This window comes from Papio anubis, chromosome 17, assembly GCF_008728515.1.
Source record: "Papio anubis isolate 15944 chromosome 17, Panubis1.0, whole genome shotgun sequence".
In the NCBI taxonomy this organism is placed as follows: Eukaryota; Metazoa; Chordata; class Mammalia; order Primates; family Cercopithecidae; genus Papio; species Papio anubis.
This window is the reverse complement of record NC_044992.1, coordinates 46,089,937-46,100,032: the sequence shown is the minus strand read 5'-3', so window position 1 is coordinate 46,100,032 and position 10,096 is coordinate 46,089,937. Positions and strand designations below refer to the sequence as shown.

General features: G+C 39.8%; 1 pseudogene; it reads right to left on the bottom strand.

Moving 5' to 3' along the window:
* LOC101002909 overlaps positions 1-10,096 on the bottom strand; it is a 39,240-nt pseudogene that overhangs the window by 14,455 nt on the left and 14,689 nt on the right.

Below are 10,096 nucleotides of genomic sequence, written 5' to 3'. Positions count from 1 at the left end.
AAGACTTAGTGGCCGTTTATAGAAGGCCTGTATATGTAATATGAAAAAGCTGCTTTCAGGGTGGGCACAGTGGCTCAGGCCTGTAATCCCAGCACTTTGGAAGGCTGAGGCGGGAGGATCACCTGAGGTCAGGAGTTGGAGATCAGCCTGGCCAACATGGTGGAACCCCGTCTCTACTAAAAATACACAAAAATAGCTGGGCGTGGCGGCGGGTACCTGTAATCCCAGCTACTTGGGAGGCTGAGGCAGGAGAATCGCTTGAACCCAGGAGGTGGAGGTTGCAGTTAGCAGAGATCAAGCCACAGCACTCCAGCCTAGGCAACAGGGTGAAACTCTGTCTCAAAAAAAAAAAAAAGAAAGCTGCTCTCAATTCCACCCCTCTCACATCTAGCCCTTCTAGATGAAAACAGCCGTGTTGTTTTACTTTGATAAGCAATATTGCATCAAATTTTTAATAATGAAGAAAATAAGTCATAATAATGAAAATAAAATCTGTATTTTAATACTGCTCAAGTCTGATAACATTATTGTAAACTAAAACTGCTAAGACATTAAACTTTAAATCAGTTGATACCTCTCGGCTTCTCAAGGAATTAAAAACAATCTCTTGACAGTTTCCAAAGCAACTGTTCCTCAAGATGATCTGCCAAGGGAGATAAACATGCCCGTATCATGCTGTATTTGATCATAAGCGAGTTGTCACTGCAACTAAAGTAAAAACGGTTTCAACAAATGATAGTTGCAGACAACTAAGAAGTTCTCTCTAAACATAATTTTCACAGATCTCCCCGCTTCATTAGGAAGAAATAGCTCATAATTTGGTTTTAAATCAAAATATCAATTTTCTGGTTCCTTTCTTGCAATAAAGTATAGGGCATGAGGATTTGTGAGTCCTACAATGACCTAAGTCAAAAGACTAAAGCCTTCGGTCTTTTGGTCTAGCCTAAATGAATTCAGTGTGTGGAACGATATGACAACTGGATTATTAACCTAACAAGAAGTAACTTTGCCTTTTCAAAGTAAAATTAAAACTCTAATTCAATGATGGGGAGTTCTAACATGTAATTTGCCACATTGTATCATAAATGTCAGGTTTCTCTCACTAGACTGTAAAGTCTTTGAGGACAAGAACTGAGTCTTGTTTATCTCTTACAAACCTAAACTTAATATGGCAGCCAAACGCTAGGGAACAATTAGGTGCTAAAATTGTGTGGCAATGATGAACAAGTTCTAGAACAAGATGGTGGTGGTGATGTTCGTACAATATTATTTATGTACTTAATACCACTGAACTATATACTTTTTAAGAGAAGGGGGTGTTGCTATGTTGCCCAGGCTGCCTTCAAACTCCTGGGCTCAAGGAGTCCAGGCTCAGCTTCCTGACTAGCTAGAACAACAGGCTCCACTACATGTGGCTTGAATTATATACTTTAAAATAGTTAAAGTGATAAGTTTTATTACATGTATTTTACCACAATAAAAATAATAAAAATAAAATTGTATGGCAAAATCTGTATAAATGAAGAAAGGAAAAAAATAAAAATAAAAATGGAATAGCATGGGACAGGAGTACGTTTTCCAAAGACCAAAAAAAAGGACTTAAGAGTAGGTATTTCAGGAATGAGAAAAAACACTCATCAACAAATGATTAAAAAAAATTTTAAATAGCTGTTAATCCTGAAAGTCTGTCTTAAATTAACCTCCAATATTTTGTCCAATGATATTTTTAAAATAACACCTGCTTCTTGGCATTTTAATTTCTACTGTAACATTTAAAATTTTAAGTTAATTTAAAGGTGTTAATTGCAAAGTACTTCAATTACTAAATAATAAATATCCAAACATTGAGATTAGCTCAAACTTCATTATATTATAGAACACCAATGTACAGCCAAATATCAATTATTTCGCTCTACAGGTCTATACAATTTAATGATAAAAGAATAGACCAGGCACAGTGGCTCATGCCTGTAATTCTAGCACTTTGGGAGGCCGAAGTGGCAGCATTCATTGCTAGAGGCCAGGAAGTTGGACTCCAGTGAGAGTCCTTGTATAGGACTCTTGCATAGTGAGACCTTGTCTCTACAAAAAAATTAGTGGGGCGTGGTGGCGTGTGCTTGTATTCCTAGTCCTATAGTCCAAGCTGAGGCAGGAGGATCAGTTCAGCCCAGGGGTTCAAGACTGCAGTGAGCAGGCCGGGCGCGGTGGCTCACGCCTGTAATCCCAGCACTTTGGGAGGCCGAGACGGGCAGATCACGAGGTTAGGAGATCGAGACCATCCTGGCTAACACGGTGAAACCCCGTCTCTACTAAAAAAAAAATACAAAAAACTAGCCGGGCAAGGTGGCAGGCGCCTATAGTCCCAGCTACTCGGGAGGCTGAGGCAGGAGAATGGCGTGAACCCGGGAGGCGGAGCTTGCAGTGAGCTGAGATCCGGCCACTGCACTCCAGCCTGGGTGACAGAGCGAGACTCCGTCTCAAAAAAAAAAAAAAAAAAAAAAGACTGCAGTGAGCGGATTGAGCCACTGCACTCAGGCCTAGGTGACAAACCAAGAGTCTGTCTCAAAAACAAACAAAAAAACACCTCATCCTAAAAACAATAATTGTGTACTACTTTTTAAAAGTAAGTAAACCTTCAGTTAGTTTCTTTAGAGACAGAGTCTTTCTCTATCACCCAGGCTGGAGTGCAGTGGAGCCATCATAGCTTACTGTAAACCTGAACTCCTGGGCTCAAGCAATCCTCCCACCTCAGCCTCAGCCTTCCAGCTGGGACAACAGGCATGCACCACCATGCCCAGCTAGGTTTTTTATTATTTTAATTTATTTATTTATTTATTTTTGAGATGGAGTCTTGCTCTGTCACCCAGGCTAGAGTGCAGTGGCGTGATCTCTGCTCACCGCAACCTCCACCTCCTGGGTTCAAGCGATTCTCCTGCCTCAGCCTCCTGAGTAGCTGGGATCACAGGCGTGCGCCACCACACACAGGTAATTTTTTTCTTTTTTTTTTTTTGCATTTTTAGTAGAAACAGAGTTTCACCATGTTGGCCAGGCTGGTCTTGAACTCCTGACCTCAGGTGTCCTGCCACCTTGGCCTCCCAGAGTGCTGGGATTACAGGCGTGAGCCACCGTGCCTGACCTGTTTTTGATTTTTGTAGAGAGGAGGTTTCACTATGTTGCCCAGGTGGTCTCAAGCTCCTGGGCTCAAGTGATCCTCCTGCCTCTGTCTCTCAAAGTTCCAGGATTACTGTCTGGCCTAGAGTATTTAACTTACGACAACTACGTGATGGTTTTAAACAAAAAGAGAATTGCCCCAAAATGTATCACTATCAAAGATGATATAAAGCACAAACACAGATTATTAGCGAACTACCAGGTAATTCTACAAAAAAGAAAATGGGCACCTTCTAGGAAAAACCATTTCAGCTCATCCCTGCTGCATGAAAACTCACACAAGCTTTTCCAAACAGATAATGAATCATTAGCAAAATGTTCTTTTAATCTTAGGCTTAAAGTTATTTAGAAAACCCTTCTGCAGATTACAAACTACTGTCAGCAAGCACCAGGTTCCAAATAAGACACTTAACAAATTTCTAAATTTGTTACCTAATTAACTTTTCAAATCATTTGGGATCTGTCAGATGCAATCCAAATAAGGATTAATAATATAGTTTTAGAGTTTTAGTCCAAAAAAAGACCCACACATCTATTCAACAAAAGTATAAAGACAATTCAACAGAGAAATGATAGTGTTTTCATTAAATGACACTAGAACTAGATGTCCACATGCAAAACAAACCAAAAAAAAAAAAAAAAAAGAGCCTCAATCCATACTTCAAATCAAAATAAAAAATTAACTCAAAATGTGCTGCAGACCTAAATGTAAAACTGAAAATGATATATTCTAGAAGAAAAAATACAGAAGAAAATCTTTGTGACCACAGGCTAGACAAATATTTTCTTAGAGACAACACAAAAGCACAATATGTGGAATAAAAAATTGATAAGCTGAAATGGGAGAAAATATTTACAAAGCTTATTCCTTTTTTAAAAAAATAAGAAACGAATGAAGAAACAAATCCATACCTGAATAAAAACTTGTATCCAGAAAATATATATAATTCTCAAAAGAGAGGTAAAAAACCCAATTTTTAAAGTGGGCATAAGATTTAAACAGACATTTCATCAATGATACACAGGTTGCAAGTAAGCACATGAAAACACATTCACGATCATTAATCATTAAGGAAATACAAACTAGAACCACAAGGTATTACCACCACATGCCTATTGAAATGGCATTTTAAAAAAAACTGATAATACCACTTATTTCTTATTTGTTTGTTTGGAGACAGGGTCTCTCTCTGTTGCCCAGGCTGGAGTGCAGTGGCACATTCATGGCTCACTCCAGCCTCAACCTTCCTGGGCTTAAGTGATCCTCCCACCTCAGGCTGCTGAGTGGCTGGGACTAGAGGTGCACACCACCATACTAAGCTAATTTTTGTATTTTTGGTAGAGACAGGGTTTTGCCATATTGCCCAGGTTGGTCTCGAACTCCTGGGCACAAACCATCTACCCACCTCAGCCTCCCAAAGTGCTGGGATTGCAGGCGTGAGCCTTCCTCTGATAAAATTTCAGATAAGCAAATTTCATCCATTGCTGGTGGGAACATAAATTAGTACAGTCAACTTCGGAAAACAATTTGGAAATTTCCTATAAAGTTAAACGCATACTTTCAGTTGTTGCAATCAGGAGCCAAAAAAAGAAAAAACAGTTAAACACACACTTACTACACAACCCAGCAATACTGTCCTTAGGCATTTAACCTAATAAAAAGAAAACGTGGGCCGGGCCAGTGGCTCACACCTGTAATCCCAGCACTTTGGGAGGCCGAGGCGGGCGGGTCACGAGGTCAGGAATTCGAGACCATCCTGGCTCACACGGTGAAACCCCGCCTCTACTAAAAATACAAAAAAAATTAGCCGGGTGTGGTGGCGGGTGCCCGTAGTCCCACCTACTCAGGAGGCTGAGGCAGGAGAATGGCATAAACCTGGGAGGCGGAGCTTGGAGTGAGCCGAAGTTGTGCCACTGCACTCCAGCCTGGGTGACAGAGCGAGACTCCGTCTCAAAAAAAAGAAAAAAAGAAAAACGTACATTCATAAAAACACCTGTCTGTGAATCTTTGTAACAACTTTATTTGCACACTGGAAACTATCGGAATGTCTGTCAACTGGGAAATGGACTTTAAAAACTATGGTATACCCCATACAGTGAGATATTACTCAGGTCCAAAAAGAAAGAAATTATTCATACAAGTAATAACAGAGATGAATCTCAAATTCATTATGCTAAGTGAAAAAAGGCCATACTCAAAAAGCTTCCATATATAGGACACTCTGAAAAAAGCAAAACTGAAGAAAAAGGTCAGTTATTGTCAGAGCTATACACTGATTGTTATGATGGCTACACTATGATGCATTTTGTCAATACTCAAACCGTACTTTTATTTTTTCACCCTGTCTTATGATGCTGATAAACTGTACCTGTAAATGGGTGAATTTCACTGTAACTTAATTGTACTTTAATTTGTTGAAAAATGGCAGAAACAGGCTAAATATTTCTATAACTCCCCTCTAAAAAATATATTTTTCAAACACTTAAATTCAAATCCTGTTCTGTAGGCAGATTGTGATGGTAGTTACAAGAATCTACACATGTGTTAAAATTCACAGAACTAGGCCGGGCATGGTGGCTCACGCCTGTAATCCCAGCGCTTTGGGAAGCTGAGGCAGACAGATCACTTGAGGCCAGGCGTTCGCTACAAGCCTGGCCAACATGGAGAACATGCCCGTGATCCCAGCTACTCAGGAGACTGAGGCAGGAGAATCGCTTGAACCTACAAGGCGGAGGTTGCAGTGAGCCAAGATGGCGTCACCGCACTCCAACCTGGGCGATGGAGTGAGACTCTGTCTCAAAAATAAATAAATGGCCTGGCGCGGTGGCTCAAGCCTGTAATCCCAGCACTGTGGGAGGCCGAAACGGGCGGATCACGAGGTCAGGAGATCGAGACCATCTGGCTAACACAGTGAAACCCCGTCTCTACTAAAAAATACAAAAAACTAGCCGGGCGAGGTGGCGGCGCCTGTAGTCCCAGCTACTCGGGAGGCTGAGGCAGGAGAATGACGTAAACCCGGGAGGCGGAGCTTGCAGTGAGCTGAGATCCGGCCACTGCGCTCCAGACTGGGCAACAGAGCCAGACTCCGTCTCAAAAAAAAAAAATAATTAAAAAATAAATAAATAAATAAATTCGTAGAAATGCATATCAAAATAAGTCAAGACTACTGCATAATTTTTAAAGCTAAATGAAAATAAAACAAACTAAAAAGCATATGGAGCAGCTCTAGAATACATTAGAAGCTTGTAGTAGAAGTTGACTCCTAGAAATGGGTGTCTAAGCGTTAAGAGATGAGAGGTAGGCTACTTTTAACTGCATTTTTTTCCTTTTGAATTTCATACTTACTGCATTTTAAAATAAATTTTAAAATATTTAATCAGAAATTGATTTTGTTCATTTTTTATTTTTTTAAGACAGAATCTTGCTGTATCGTCCAGGCTGGAGTGCAGTGTGCAATCTCAACTCACTGCAACCTCTGCCTCCTGGGTTCAAGCAATTCTCATGCCTCAGCCTCCCAAAAAACTGGCATGCACCACCACGTTAATTTTTGTATTTTTTTTTTAGCAAATGTAAACAGCCACCCTAAATCACCCCAAAGGACAGACCCGAGTTGTTCTTTTCATCTTTAATGTTTACACCTCTCTGAATCTGAGAAGTTGCTGCCAGGATTCTAGTACATACCAAAACGTGATGACAATACTCTCACCTGTGCAAACTTTTGTGCATCTACTGCTGTCTAAAGGAAGCCCATGTCATTAGCCTGGGGGAAGCAACAAGGCATGTTTGTGACTGAAGTTCAATTTGCCCAGTGTGGCCACACCTACTTCACTGATTGATATTCTAATAGTGGGATAAATAATTCAATAGGGATAAAGCTTGGATTTTCCTCTTCTTCTCTCTCAGTGCTTACATTCTTGTCATGATATTGACGTGCCACAGGCAAGCCAGCATGTCAGTGTGCTCTATCTGAATAAGGTATAGCCTTTCTACACTGCAGAGTCATTCAGTTTCTAAAATAATGGAGCTTGTACTGTTAGAACTAATGGAGTAAGAAAATTTTTTAAAACAAGCCATCAGTCTGGACCTGTGTAGGTGAATGAAGGAGAAGCACTTTAAAGTCAGGGAAAAAAATATGCACATACTTAACATTTAGAATTATCAACCACTGCTGGTTTTCCATAGACCATTTCATTTTTTATTTCATCTGTGAAAGATATGATTATTGCGACCATTCAGAGGGGGACTTTGATTGTTAACTGCCTGGTCCTCCTTGCTTGGCACCCTGCAAACAAATGTGCTCCTTTCTCCCACTGCAAAACCTCAGTATGGTTTGGCTTTACTGTGCTGGGCCAGTGGACCCCAGTTAAGTCCGCTAATAAGCTCTTGCTATGTCCTTGGGATGGGTTTCAGATTCAAAATAGACTGACCCTACCCACACTGCTGACTCGGCTGGTCAGTATTTGTCAATAACATAGAGGCTTCATTCAAAGTTATAATTACTGGAACCCAAGGGTGATTTCAGGATTTTATGGAGCCTGAACCTTACCTATTAATAATAAAAACATGGAAAAGTATGAATACAAAGATTCCCAAGGGCCTCCCAGGACCGTGCAAGTGAAAAGCCCTGATGCTGAGGCTCTATTCAATTCATCGTCATTCCACCACAGCTGAGGCCCTTTTTTTTTGTTTGTTTTACAAACTTTTGTAATACAATAAAATATACTGTTTCAACTTATAAACACCACAGAACAGTGTCATATCAGTCACAAAATTACTGGCACCTTCCCTTGGCAACTTGCCTTTGGAAAGAAATGCAATGGGCCCATTTCTCACTATGGCGAATGTTTCCTGAAGCAAATTAGCCTTTTTTACTAGAAAGATTTGACCCAAAACGAAGGAGCCCAGCCCCCAGCATACATTTGGTGTGTTGAGACCATTGTGCCAATAGGGTCACTTGTTTCATGCATTTTCTTGCCCATGCCAAAGGTCAGAACTAGGAAAAGCAGGGCAGGTCATATATAAACTATGTAAGTTTCTTGGTCTCTTCGTACTTTAGCTTCCCCATTTGAAAAAACGAATGGATCTTTTTTTTTTTTTTTTTTTTCTGAGACGGAGTTTCGCTCTTGTTGCCCAGGCTGGAGTGCAATGGCACAATCTCGTCTCACCGCAACCTCCGCCTCCCAGGTTCAAGCGATTCTCCTGCCTCAGCCTCCCAAGTAGCTGGGATTACAGGCATGTGCCACCACGCCCGGCTAATTTTGTATTTTTAGTAGAGACGGGGTTTCTCCATGTTGGTCAGGCTGGTCTCAAACTCCCGACCTCAGGTAATCCGCCTGCCTCTGCCTCCCAAAGTGCTGGGATTATAGGCGTAAGCCACTGCGCCCAGCCCAACGAATGGATCTTAAGACATACTTTTCAGAGTTCATAATGGGCTTATACCCAGCTAACCAATAATTGTATGAGGTTCTTACACGTAAATAGTTGTTTACATGTATTCATCTTCCATCTCACTTACAACTTGTGTAAAAACTGCATCCCGTGCCAGGCCTGAAATGTTCCAAACCTCAGTTCTGTGAGTAAATTGCAACCAAGATTCCTGCCAAAAAAGACACAAGCCAAGGAAGAAAAAATATATATTATTTCAGAACGTTTATCACTTGCATTGATTCTAATTTGCATAGGATGGAACATAACCTCAATACTTTCTCTATGTACTAAAGAAATCTCACAGTGAAAGATACTGGCTTATGATTTATACTTTAACCTTGCACTTGTGGTGCCTTAGATACAAAACAGTGAATGCTCAGTAAATACTTACGTTAAGTGAGCTTTATTTCCCTAGGACAGGATTTCACAACTTCAGGGCCATTGACTCTTGGACTATATAATTCTTTGCCATAGGGGTTTGTCCTGTACCTTGTAGGATATTTAGCAGCATTCCTGGCCTCTGCCTACCAGATGCCAGGAGGACACCCACAGTTGTGGCAACCAAAACTGTCTCCAGACATAGCCAAGTGTCACCTGGGTGCAAAATCACACTGGTTGAGAACCACTGCTCTCTGATGATTCACTATGATCTGTGTAGTAATTCTTACTCTAATCTTTCCTAGGGACAAAGAGGATTTGCTATATAATTTTAGTAACTTAAAAATTTTAATCATATTTCAAAATGAATAGCAAAGGGGTTTATCATTAAGTTTTATTAAAGTTCTAAATGTAATCGAGTTATATTTGTAATTTACATAAAGTGCAAAAATGGTAGTGGTTCATATATATGTCTTTCAATAGGCTATATTTTATTGCAGGATAAATCTCTAGGAAAAGTAAAAGGAAAATATTGCCTTGATTAGTTATTAGATGTCAAATTAGTAGGAATAAATAGGAAGAGTTTACAGTAACATTAAATACATAGTTTTCGTCTAAACTCTATATGTTTGGACTTGTATTTGAACTTCCCAGAGCCTCTAACCTTGCCAGTACCTCTCCTAGAGTCTCACCTTCATGGTTTTAACACATAAAATATACAACTATAGATCTTGATAAACTTTGGAATTAATTTTTCCTGAGAGCAGTAGACTTGATGAAATGACCTTTTGTAGTCTCATCAAATCCTAGATTGTGAGCTCGAAGTTTTTATCTTTATATATAGTTTCTAATATTAAAAGAAATAGTCTCACCTTCCTAGTTTAGGTCTATTTTCCTAAGCCAGTTCAACGTCAGAAGAAATAAAAGACATCCTTTCACATCATTTGAAAGGAAGTTACCCCTTTAACTAATACATAACTTTGAACTAATTCAAACCATATTAATATAATTAATTTCTATCATATTAATAGAAATTCTTTTTTGGTTATATATTGCTTTATTATTTCATGAAAGCAATTTCTTCAGTTACACAGTGATAGGGCAACAAAACAACATGGA